This window comes from Tachysurus fulvidraco, chromosome 6 (assembly GCF_022655615.1).
Source record: "Tachysurus fulvidraco isolate hzauxx_2018 chromosome 6, HZAU_PFXX_2.0, whole genome shotgun sequence".
NCBI lineage: Eukaryota > Metazoa > Chordata > Actinopteri > Siluriformes > Bagridae > Tachysurus > Tachysurus fulvidraco.
Window position 1 is genome coordinate 11,801,388 of NC_062523.1, and position 9,332 is coordinate 11,810,719.

Sequence of the window (9,332 nt, forward strand, 5' to 3'; positions counted from 1 at the left end):
GAGAGAGAGAGAGAGAGAGAGAGAGAGAGAGAGAGAGAGAGAGAGAGCAAGCTACCTGTCTGGTCCACATCTGCTTTGCCATGAAAGCAATAAATTGCCTCATGCATGAAAATGTTTTATTTTTTGGGGGGGGTGAAAACAGATGACCCCCAGAGTCAGTGTTTCATTTTGTGCCTGTAGATTAACTCACTATTTTTATATATATATTGGCTATAACCCATGGGACCAAACATCAAATAGTATTAGCAGGACGTTGGGGGAAATATAATAGGATTGGCTTCAGGAGTCACTGTATTACCTAACATTTTAACTGAATTTATTTATTTATATTTTGTAGATTATTCCATTAGAATATTCCAAATATTCAAAATTTAATTCATAGTGATTATACACTTCTCTTTCCTGAAGTATTCTCATTTTAAGCTATTCATTTCATAAACATTCTTCAATCAATTTAATAAATATTCCTTCAGCAGTTATTTATTATTATTTAATCAACTTGGATTAAGCTGCATTTTCTTGGATACAAACGTTATATTTCATCAAATTCCATTTAAATTCAAGTTAGCACTTTATCCAATAGAAAATGTCACCAAACATGGTACCAATCCTCTTCTGGGGGAATTAAGTTTTGAGATTTAGATCATTACAGTGGATAGTATTGGGGAAAAAATACACTGTACTGTGAATAATGGTCGAGAGATGAACTTTAAGAATAAAGATTTTAATCATGAAAGCACTTGTTAGGAAAGTGTATAAATCTGCAGCATACTGTATAAAGATGGCATTTTACAGTCTAGATTTAGCTCTGTATCTGTTTGCTCAAAATAAAACAGCTGCCTTGGCTAGTTTACAGCATTGATATTCATAAAATCACTACAATCAAAACAAAGAAAGTGTGCTTAATCTTAATTGCCATGGTTACCACAGAATTAAGAAGAAAGTGATTTAACAATTTTCCATGCCTATTATGATGCACCCAATTAATTTCATAAAGGTTCCTCTTAAGACAGTTTTAATTCATGCGTATTTCCTCCATCTTCAAACCGTGACACAGACGTTCAGTAAAAAAATCCTCATCTGATGTGACAAGGTGCTAATTTGCAATATTAGGCCCAGGTGCAAGTATGTGTGTTCCTGTGATTCTCCTAATGAATATAACTCCTCAGTAACACTCGCTGGCGTTGTGTCTTAAGGGTGAGAAATTTGGTAGATTCAGTCTATTTTTGCACTTTTTTTGTGCACTGTGTGTCTTGGTATAAGGTACTTAAGATGCTGGAACGTCTCGAGGGCTTCTTGAAATAAAGAAACATCAGCTGCAGGAGAAGAAAGCCGCTACTCAAAACATTTCCATAATGGAAAGAGGAAGGAGGAGAGGAAATGTTCTCATCCCTCTCTTTCAGCCAGAATAAGCTGATCTCAGATTGACTATGTGACAGAGCCAAAGAAAGATGTGTATGGGAAATGTTAGTCATGCACTTACGTCAGCTCGGTGAGGTGTTAGATAGCGGATTGTTGTTTTTATATTGTTTAATCTCTGGTTGTCGAGTATCTTGCAGCACAACTTCTCGCCAAATCGCTTCGACCTCCAGTTTCCTTTGTTGAACTGTTGTTTCCTTTCACATCCCAATGTGCGGTTGATTATTTATATGCTATGCTCAGTTTGTTTAAGTAAAAAAGATAGGTAAGGTGCAGATTTAAGTGTCTTATGATATTGCCAGTATTAATAATAGCATGTTATTTTAAATTACAATTCAATGTATAATACAGCATATACAAATAAAGCATGTAATAATGATAAAACAGAGTGGCATCAGGGAGAAATAAACTTTACCAGGAAGCATTGTTATACACGCTCTTTCATTGGCAACCCACACTTATATCCACAGAACTGCCAAATATGTGGAAAACGGCAGGGGTGACAAATTAAAAACAGGCAGAACATGACCAGTGGATCCAATTTACCAACAAAACACAGTGCAACACACAAAAAAACACATCTTATATATTATTCCAAATTCAACCATATATATATATACAGTAATACATTCATACATACATACATATAAATAAGGGTGTGTGTGTGTGTTTTGAAAAGGAGAAGAGACACACAAGCCTAGAGAAGAAGGAAAAGACTTGCACAGTGTTGTGTCAATGGCGAGAAGGAGGCTCAGAAAATATGCGGTAATGTGCTCAAGTGTGAGAGATATATCTGTTGCCATGGTCTGGTCTGGGTAAGATCTTAAGCTCATTCTCATGCTGCAACCTGTTCTGCCTTGAGGCAGGGAGTCCTTAAAAACAGTGATCAAAAACACTACTCTTTGAAAGTCTGGATGTGACAGTCATATGTCAAGTGTCTCTGCTGCAGAGTGGAAAATATGGGGATAGAGTCTGGCACTGTTCATAAGGTGAAAGAAAGCTGTCTTAGTAATATTTAATGTAAGAATCAAATAAGGAGTGACAGCAAGACTGACCTTAGTTGAGATGGATGTGATAAAGTTAAGGGATAGTCAGTGGGAGGTGTTTTATTTTCTTTAGTCTGCCTGGGGTGTGATCAGTATGGCTTCAGATTTGTTACTGCTAAGCTTTCAGAAAGCTTGCAAGTCCTTAGCTTGGTCATGCAGTCCACCAGAATGGGCAAAGGCAATGTGTGAGGATACAGTGCATATGAAAATCAGGAAAGAGTGATGTAAGTGCAGAACATGAATATCATAAGTAACAGTAGGTCCAGAAATGAACACCATGAGAGAGAAGAAACAAGTACGACCAAAACATATTAACTGAAATTAGTTATCTTCTATCTGAGAAATTGGTATGGAATCAGGAGAGTATGGAAACAGTAAGGTCACCCGTTTACTTTTCAGGTCACAGTAGAAGTGTCATACATTGTCACATGTAGCATTCAGATCCACCAGAACAAGTACACTATATGGCTAAACATTTTAGCTCTTACTGGGAACATCCCCAGATATTCCCATCAATTGAGGTATAATAAATATATACATAAATGGGTCCTGTATCAGTCCAGTGGGACAAATGCCTCTTGCTTTAAACAACAGAACAAGACTGAATTTCCTCCAGTAGGATGTGGAGGCAATGTGTTATTTGAGTTGAGCTAAAATCATGAGCTAGAAGTACATGTTAGGAATATGCGGGTATAGTTTCAGAGCTGTCAACACATAGTCAAGTCCTGGGTTATTAAGAGCTGGTGAGTGATGTGCCTTTCAAGTTGGGGGACAGAGCCAAAATTAAGAGAAGCATTGATATGCTTAGTTTTTTATTAATATTAATAGACCATACAGGTGGTAGGTCTGTCTTCCTTGTTTGCAGGAATGGATATTTGTTGAATTTTTTTCTGTTAGATGTTTAGTGAATATAGTAAATAGTTTATTGAAGGTGAAAAGGGAGATCTAAGATTTTCTGACAACTTCTGATTACAGTGAATCCGTTGTCAGTTATGGCTTCCTTGAATGCCTTCTTATAGTGCTCATTGTATTCAAAGGTACCTGCACTGTCAGGACAGTCTTTATTGAGACACTCTAACTGGTGACCAGCATCTTTCATACAGCAGAACCAAAGGGCAGGATGAGCAAAATTAACGACATAAATTGAGAAAGCAGCACAGAAGAATATTATCTTAATGGCTGACCAGGACCTTTGGGGATTGAATTGTGCAGTCAAGCATGCGAAACTATTTAAGTATGTTCATTAAGGTGCGAAGGTTAATGATTTGTGAGTTTCTGAAGGTGATGTTACTATGTATTTAATGGATCTATAAGTGGGGGAAATAGTTAAATCACACAGTATAGCCTAATGAGATGCAAAGATACTTAAATTCATACCATAGAGGTTGTTATATGCTTTGTGAACTCACAATATCCCATGTGTGCCTTTTACTGTGAGTGAAAAAATGTGCATGTTGTGTAAAATCAATACACTGGAGGAGATTTTTAAAAAAAACACCCACATCTATCATCAACATGAATTTTAAATTCTTCCCACAACATTATGGCAGTAAGTTGAGAACAAGGGTTGTCCACCTTTTTACCCATGCACCACTTTAACTATAAAATAAAATCCATGAAACTGGAACATTTCATGAAAAATATTTAAATAGTTTTATATTTATAAATTATATTTTATCTAATACTGTACAACTATTTGATAATGCTATATAGCTTTCTATAGCTTAAGTTACTATTGCCTTTACTACTTACATACAATTTACTACTTATATGCTACTTGTTTTGAGTAACTGAGATTTGGATGAACTCAAGTCAAGTGATCAGCCAAATAGGTATAATATTTAATAGATATTAATAGATTTCATTCATAGATTAATTTATAATATATTATAAGGGTGGGTTGTGATTTAGACTACTGTAAAAAAATTCAAAATTATTATCTATCTATCTATCTATCTATCTATCTATCTATCTATCTATCTATCTATCTATCTATCTATCTATCTATCTATCTATCTATCTATCTATTTATTTTTATCAGGCCCTTTGTCCACATTTCACAGACCCTGGGATTTCCCCAGTGTGGCCCACGCTTTGAGAGGTGAGCGGTCTGATATTTCATTAGAAAACAAGATGACAATTTTTGGCAGACTGCAAATGAAAACACCCAGTAGGTAGACCTAGTGATATTTAGTAAATTGTTTAAAAAATGTGATGTGGAGAATTGAACCTTGTGACGAACAATACAGAACAGCATGCCCATGACCTGTAATCAGTACTTTGTACAGATGCGGTGTGGGTGTGGCTCGGTTCAAAGAAAGTAAACATTCGGCTGTTGCCAAGTTACAGTCAGACATAAAGTCAGTGTTGTGGTTCGAAATTACACTGAAGCTGAACAATGGCTTATAATATTAGCTGTAAATCAAATTATATCTTAGGCCTGCATCAGTTATAACCAGACTATTTCTTCATAAGCACCCCTGTTAGTGAAATGAACACAAAATCAAACGCAGGCACTTTCAGATATGTTTGATGCATGTCTCTGAAAAGTTAACTCCAGTACGTAACAGCGTACCCCACTCAGCAATATGAAAAAGAATAAAGAACAGCTAATGACAATAAATATGCTTAATCTATGCAGTTGGTATGTAATCCACAGCCTTAATTCTCTCAGGAAAAAAGCTACATTTGAAACTCAATACATTGAGCTCTTGAGGACCAAAGGCTGCATACAAAATCTATTTTTTTGAACAGCTTATGTCTGCAGAATTGTAGCCACTGTAGAAAACGACGAATATTGATTTCTGTCTGAGATGAGGTTGCTAGCACTTTTAGCTTTGATTTAAAATACACCATTCATTCAGTTATAATCACACTAACCTCTATTAAAACCGCTATTACTACAAATATGTCCGTCTCGTGCTTCCTTTGATAGGATCATAATTAAGATCTTTATTGACAAATAAGAAATTCTAATATCAATATTTTAGGCATGAAATCGCAAAAAGGAAAAAAAACACAATGCAAAATCAGGGTTGGGAGTATCTAATGTTTCAGTAAGACTTCTTTAGTGCTGCTCACCTCCTGCAGTGCCACTTTGGTAAGGATAGGTTGAACAGACACATCGATTTGTTCCTCGGCTCTCCGGCTAGTGAACAGTGGGGATGCATTCATACAGCACTATCCAAAGAGCCGAGCTGCAGGGGTCACGTCTAGACAAGCAGCCATATGGAGCTGGCAGACCTGACATACAAATAACACAGTAACTCAATGCACATACAGTACAGCATACAGCTTCTGTCTGGTACTTCCATGTAGCAAATAAAATAGGCACTAATGTATTTGTGATATTTGTAGTGATTTTGGTGCATGTTTGAGAGGATGGGGAGTCTTTCCTCTGTGTGTTTTCTGGGGGGCTGGGGGGAGGGGAGCTGGGGTTATACAGTGTGCTATATCAAATGGAACCGAATGGAATTGAGTTAAATTTGTTGTTTGGTGCTGTATTTCCATGAGAAGCTTGTAGAAGTTTGTAATAAATTTCCAACAATATTAAAAGAAAGGAATAGTGGTCAGAACTTGCTGGGAGCAAGAGCTAATATAAAAAAAATTATTGACCAATTCTAGTAATGTTTAATGATATTTATCGAGAATAAATGATAAGTAGAGAATAATTCTCAACAATCATTAGGCTCAAAGCATGCAAGGCAGCTATATGATGCAGTTGTGCTGCATTACAGCAGGGACCCATCTTTTTCCAGGAAGAAAAAGCTTTCTGTTGGTTGAGATCAACATGTCCACCTGACTGTCTCACTTCAGTTATCCTGGATGGCGCCTCTGACACCAACACACCTGGAATCAGGGGATAAATTATAGATATTACAGACATTTTAGCCTTAAAAAAGCATCCTAAAAAATCTGATCATATTTAAGGTTTGAGTGAAATCTCAGTTAAATGTGCTAGCACATTTAATAGTCAATCCTATTCTTTAGTTATTTTAAAACCAATGTTAAACTGAGAGCCTACAAGCACCTTCCAAATTCACAAAATATACATTTATTTAATTAATCTGGATGGTTATGGTGTCATCTCGGGTAGTTACCGATCTATCAGATGACAAGCATGATTATGTAGAATCATGCTTGGTGATAGCGGTATTATCAAAATAACTTCTTTTTTTTTGAACATAGTGAACAGATTATAAAGTGAGAGGCCTGAAGATCTGAAGCATTGAGTCTGAAACCATCGGTGAAAAGAAACTAACTTGTCAGTGAAAAAAGTTTGAGCCAAATGAATTTAATCATAAAAACAAATCTTCTGCAAAATCGAAGATCACATATTGTTTATAGAAACTGATCGTTATTAAATATTTCAGATTTTACCACCAGCTCAAGATTTCACATAGAAATGAAACTTTATCTCTCAACTTTTTTTCCTCATCTCTTTCCAGAATCTATAAAGGATTCATTTGTGTGTTTAAACATCACATTCACTTGTCTAATCGATTAAAGTGATATTTCACCTTAAACGATCAGAGCCAGTAAATAGCCTGCAGGACAAAAACACAGATGAGAGTAATTTTATTGACTGAACCAGCTCCAGACTTGTCAAAAAGCATCGATAACTCCTGGAAGTGCAGACAAAGTGATAATGATTTTATTAAAACAGAGCAAGTCCAGTCAAGGCAATCCTGATCATGTGGTTTTGTATGGACATAAAACTACAGGTGTATGATTATGTTCTGGGGTAAAATATCACTTTCAGTCTCTTACATTAACAATATCTGCCTAGTACTTCATTTAAATGTATTTGGTTTGAAAAATATAGAGCGTCTTTATATGAATTAAGACATTTCTTATCACAAAAACAAAAGAGGAACATCCAGTGTTGTGAGCAAGTCTCATTTATCATGCTTCCTTACAACTACAAGAACAGCTATGGATATTAAAATTCCAACTGAAGGTATTTAATATTTGTTAGATTTGATCACACTTGCACTGAAAATGTAAGTATGGCAGATAGACTTGCACTACCTAAAGAAAATTAAGTCATGTAAATGCAATGGGCCTTCGGTGTTTTAGAATTTGTAAGATGATGAAAGGTTTGTCAACATTCCTTGTAAAACAAACTGGTGAGTAATGTTCTATCCTATAAACTTTTTTTTCTTGTTTCTTTCTTTCTTTTTTTAAACAGAATTAAGACCACATTTCTAGTCGTAAATATGCCTTTTCAGTTCTAGCTTTTATTTTTTAATATTTATTTTATTGAGCTTTCGTGTCAGCTGCTCCCTCTGGCGAGGTGGCCAGTCACTAAATTTGGACTTAAACAGATTTCAGGCAACACAAGACCACAATTGAGCAAGCCTCTTTACTATACTGTTCCATTTAAGAGTACAGAGGACCTCTGGGCACCCTGATTACTTTACAAACTCCCTACTGCTCTCTTCTACACACTTCTAACCTTTTAGCCTTCAGGGTCTAAAGAGTCTACAATCAAGGAACTGTGCCACGTAGTTCTGACCCTGAGAAGATAAATTTCTCAACAAACATCTCAACATCTGTGGGCTGAGATCAACATGTGGTCGATCTGACTGTCCCATCTCAGTTACCCTGGAATCAGGTGATCAATTATAGACATTATAGACATTTTAGCCTAAGTGTGAGTGAGAAAAGCAAAAATAAATAAATAAATAAATAAATAAATAAATAAATAAATAAATAAAATCTACCGAAAAGTGTAGGTCTGTCCACAACATGCCTGGTTGAACAGAAATGTTTCTCTTTTGCATGTAACTGAATCCCAAATTCTAGCATTCCCTAAAGAAATTGGAGAAATTAGTTAAAGTTTCCAATCTGACTGCAACACTGGAGCAACATAGACACTTTGACAGCCAGTGTCTGATTACCATCTGAATTGATTTAGCTTGTGTTCATTTTGTTATGGCATTTAGCCTTCCAACAACTTGATCAAAGCCTAACACACACTGTGTGAAGAAATCTCACTTACTGTAGCTAACAAGGTATTAGGCATCTTTAGACAGTGCCTTTATTAAACTGTCTCCTTGCCTGCATGATCTTTACAGAAATATAGCCTAGGCAGGATTAAAAATAACAAAGTACATTTCCATATCATGTCAAAGAATATTGTAGGCAGAAAAAAAGGTAGTTCTGCCCCAGTGAAAAGGTATAAATACACTCTGTAAGAAAGTCATAGTTAAAGTCATAGTTAATCCTTCATCATATCTGTGGTTTCAATGTGTTTCTGACTCAAGATTTAGAAATGTCACTAATTCCAGCAATTAAAGAAAGGTTAAAGCAAATACAAACCCCACCCATCTGTGGGATTCACAATAAAAGGCAAGACTTTAGTGGGACAAAACTAAAAATCGTGTGCTCCAATATGAGCAGGTACAAAAGAGGATAGGAGTCTTCTATGTGCCTGCTGGAAAGAGTCATTAGCAGTGATTGTGAATAGGAGGATGGACAGACTGATAACCAACCTCTTCCAATAAATGCCCTGGAAGGTTGTTTGTGTGCATGAGAAAAAAAATGTTTAACAGAATATTATCAAGATAGAAGTATAACCACTGAAAGATGCATTAGACAAGCAAGGGCTTTTAATGAATACACTTTTCCTTAATTACATATTCAGCATTTCATACAAATTGGGTGTTTGCTATTAGAGGTTAAATGTTTGAATGTAAATATGTTAAATCTTTAGGAAAGCAATTTAATGTTATTTAAATGTCATTCTATAGTTATCTATGAAAGCAAGATTGCAAATTATTATTTTATAGGCCACTTTCAAGCTATTCAACTGTAACCTTAAAATGAATTTACTCAGCAGTACTTTCACTTCTGGGTCTAATT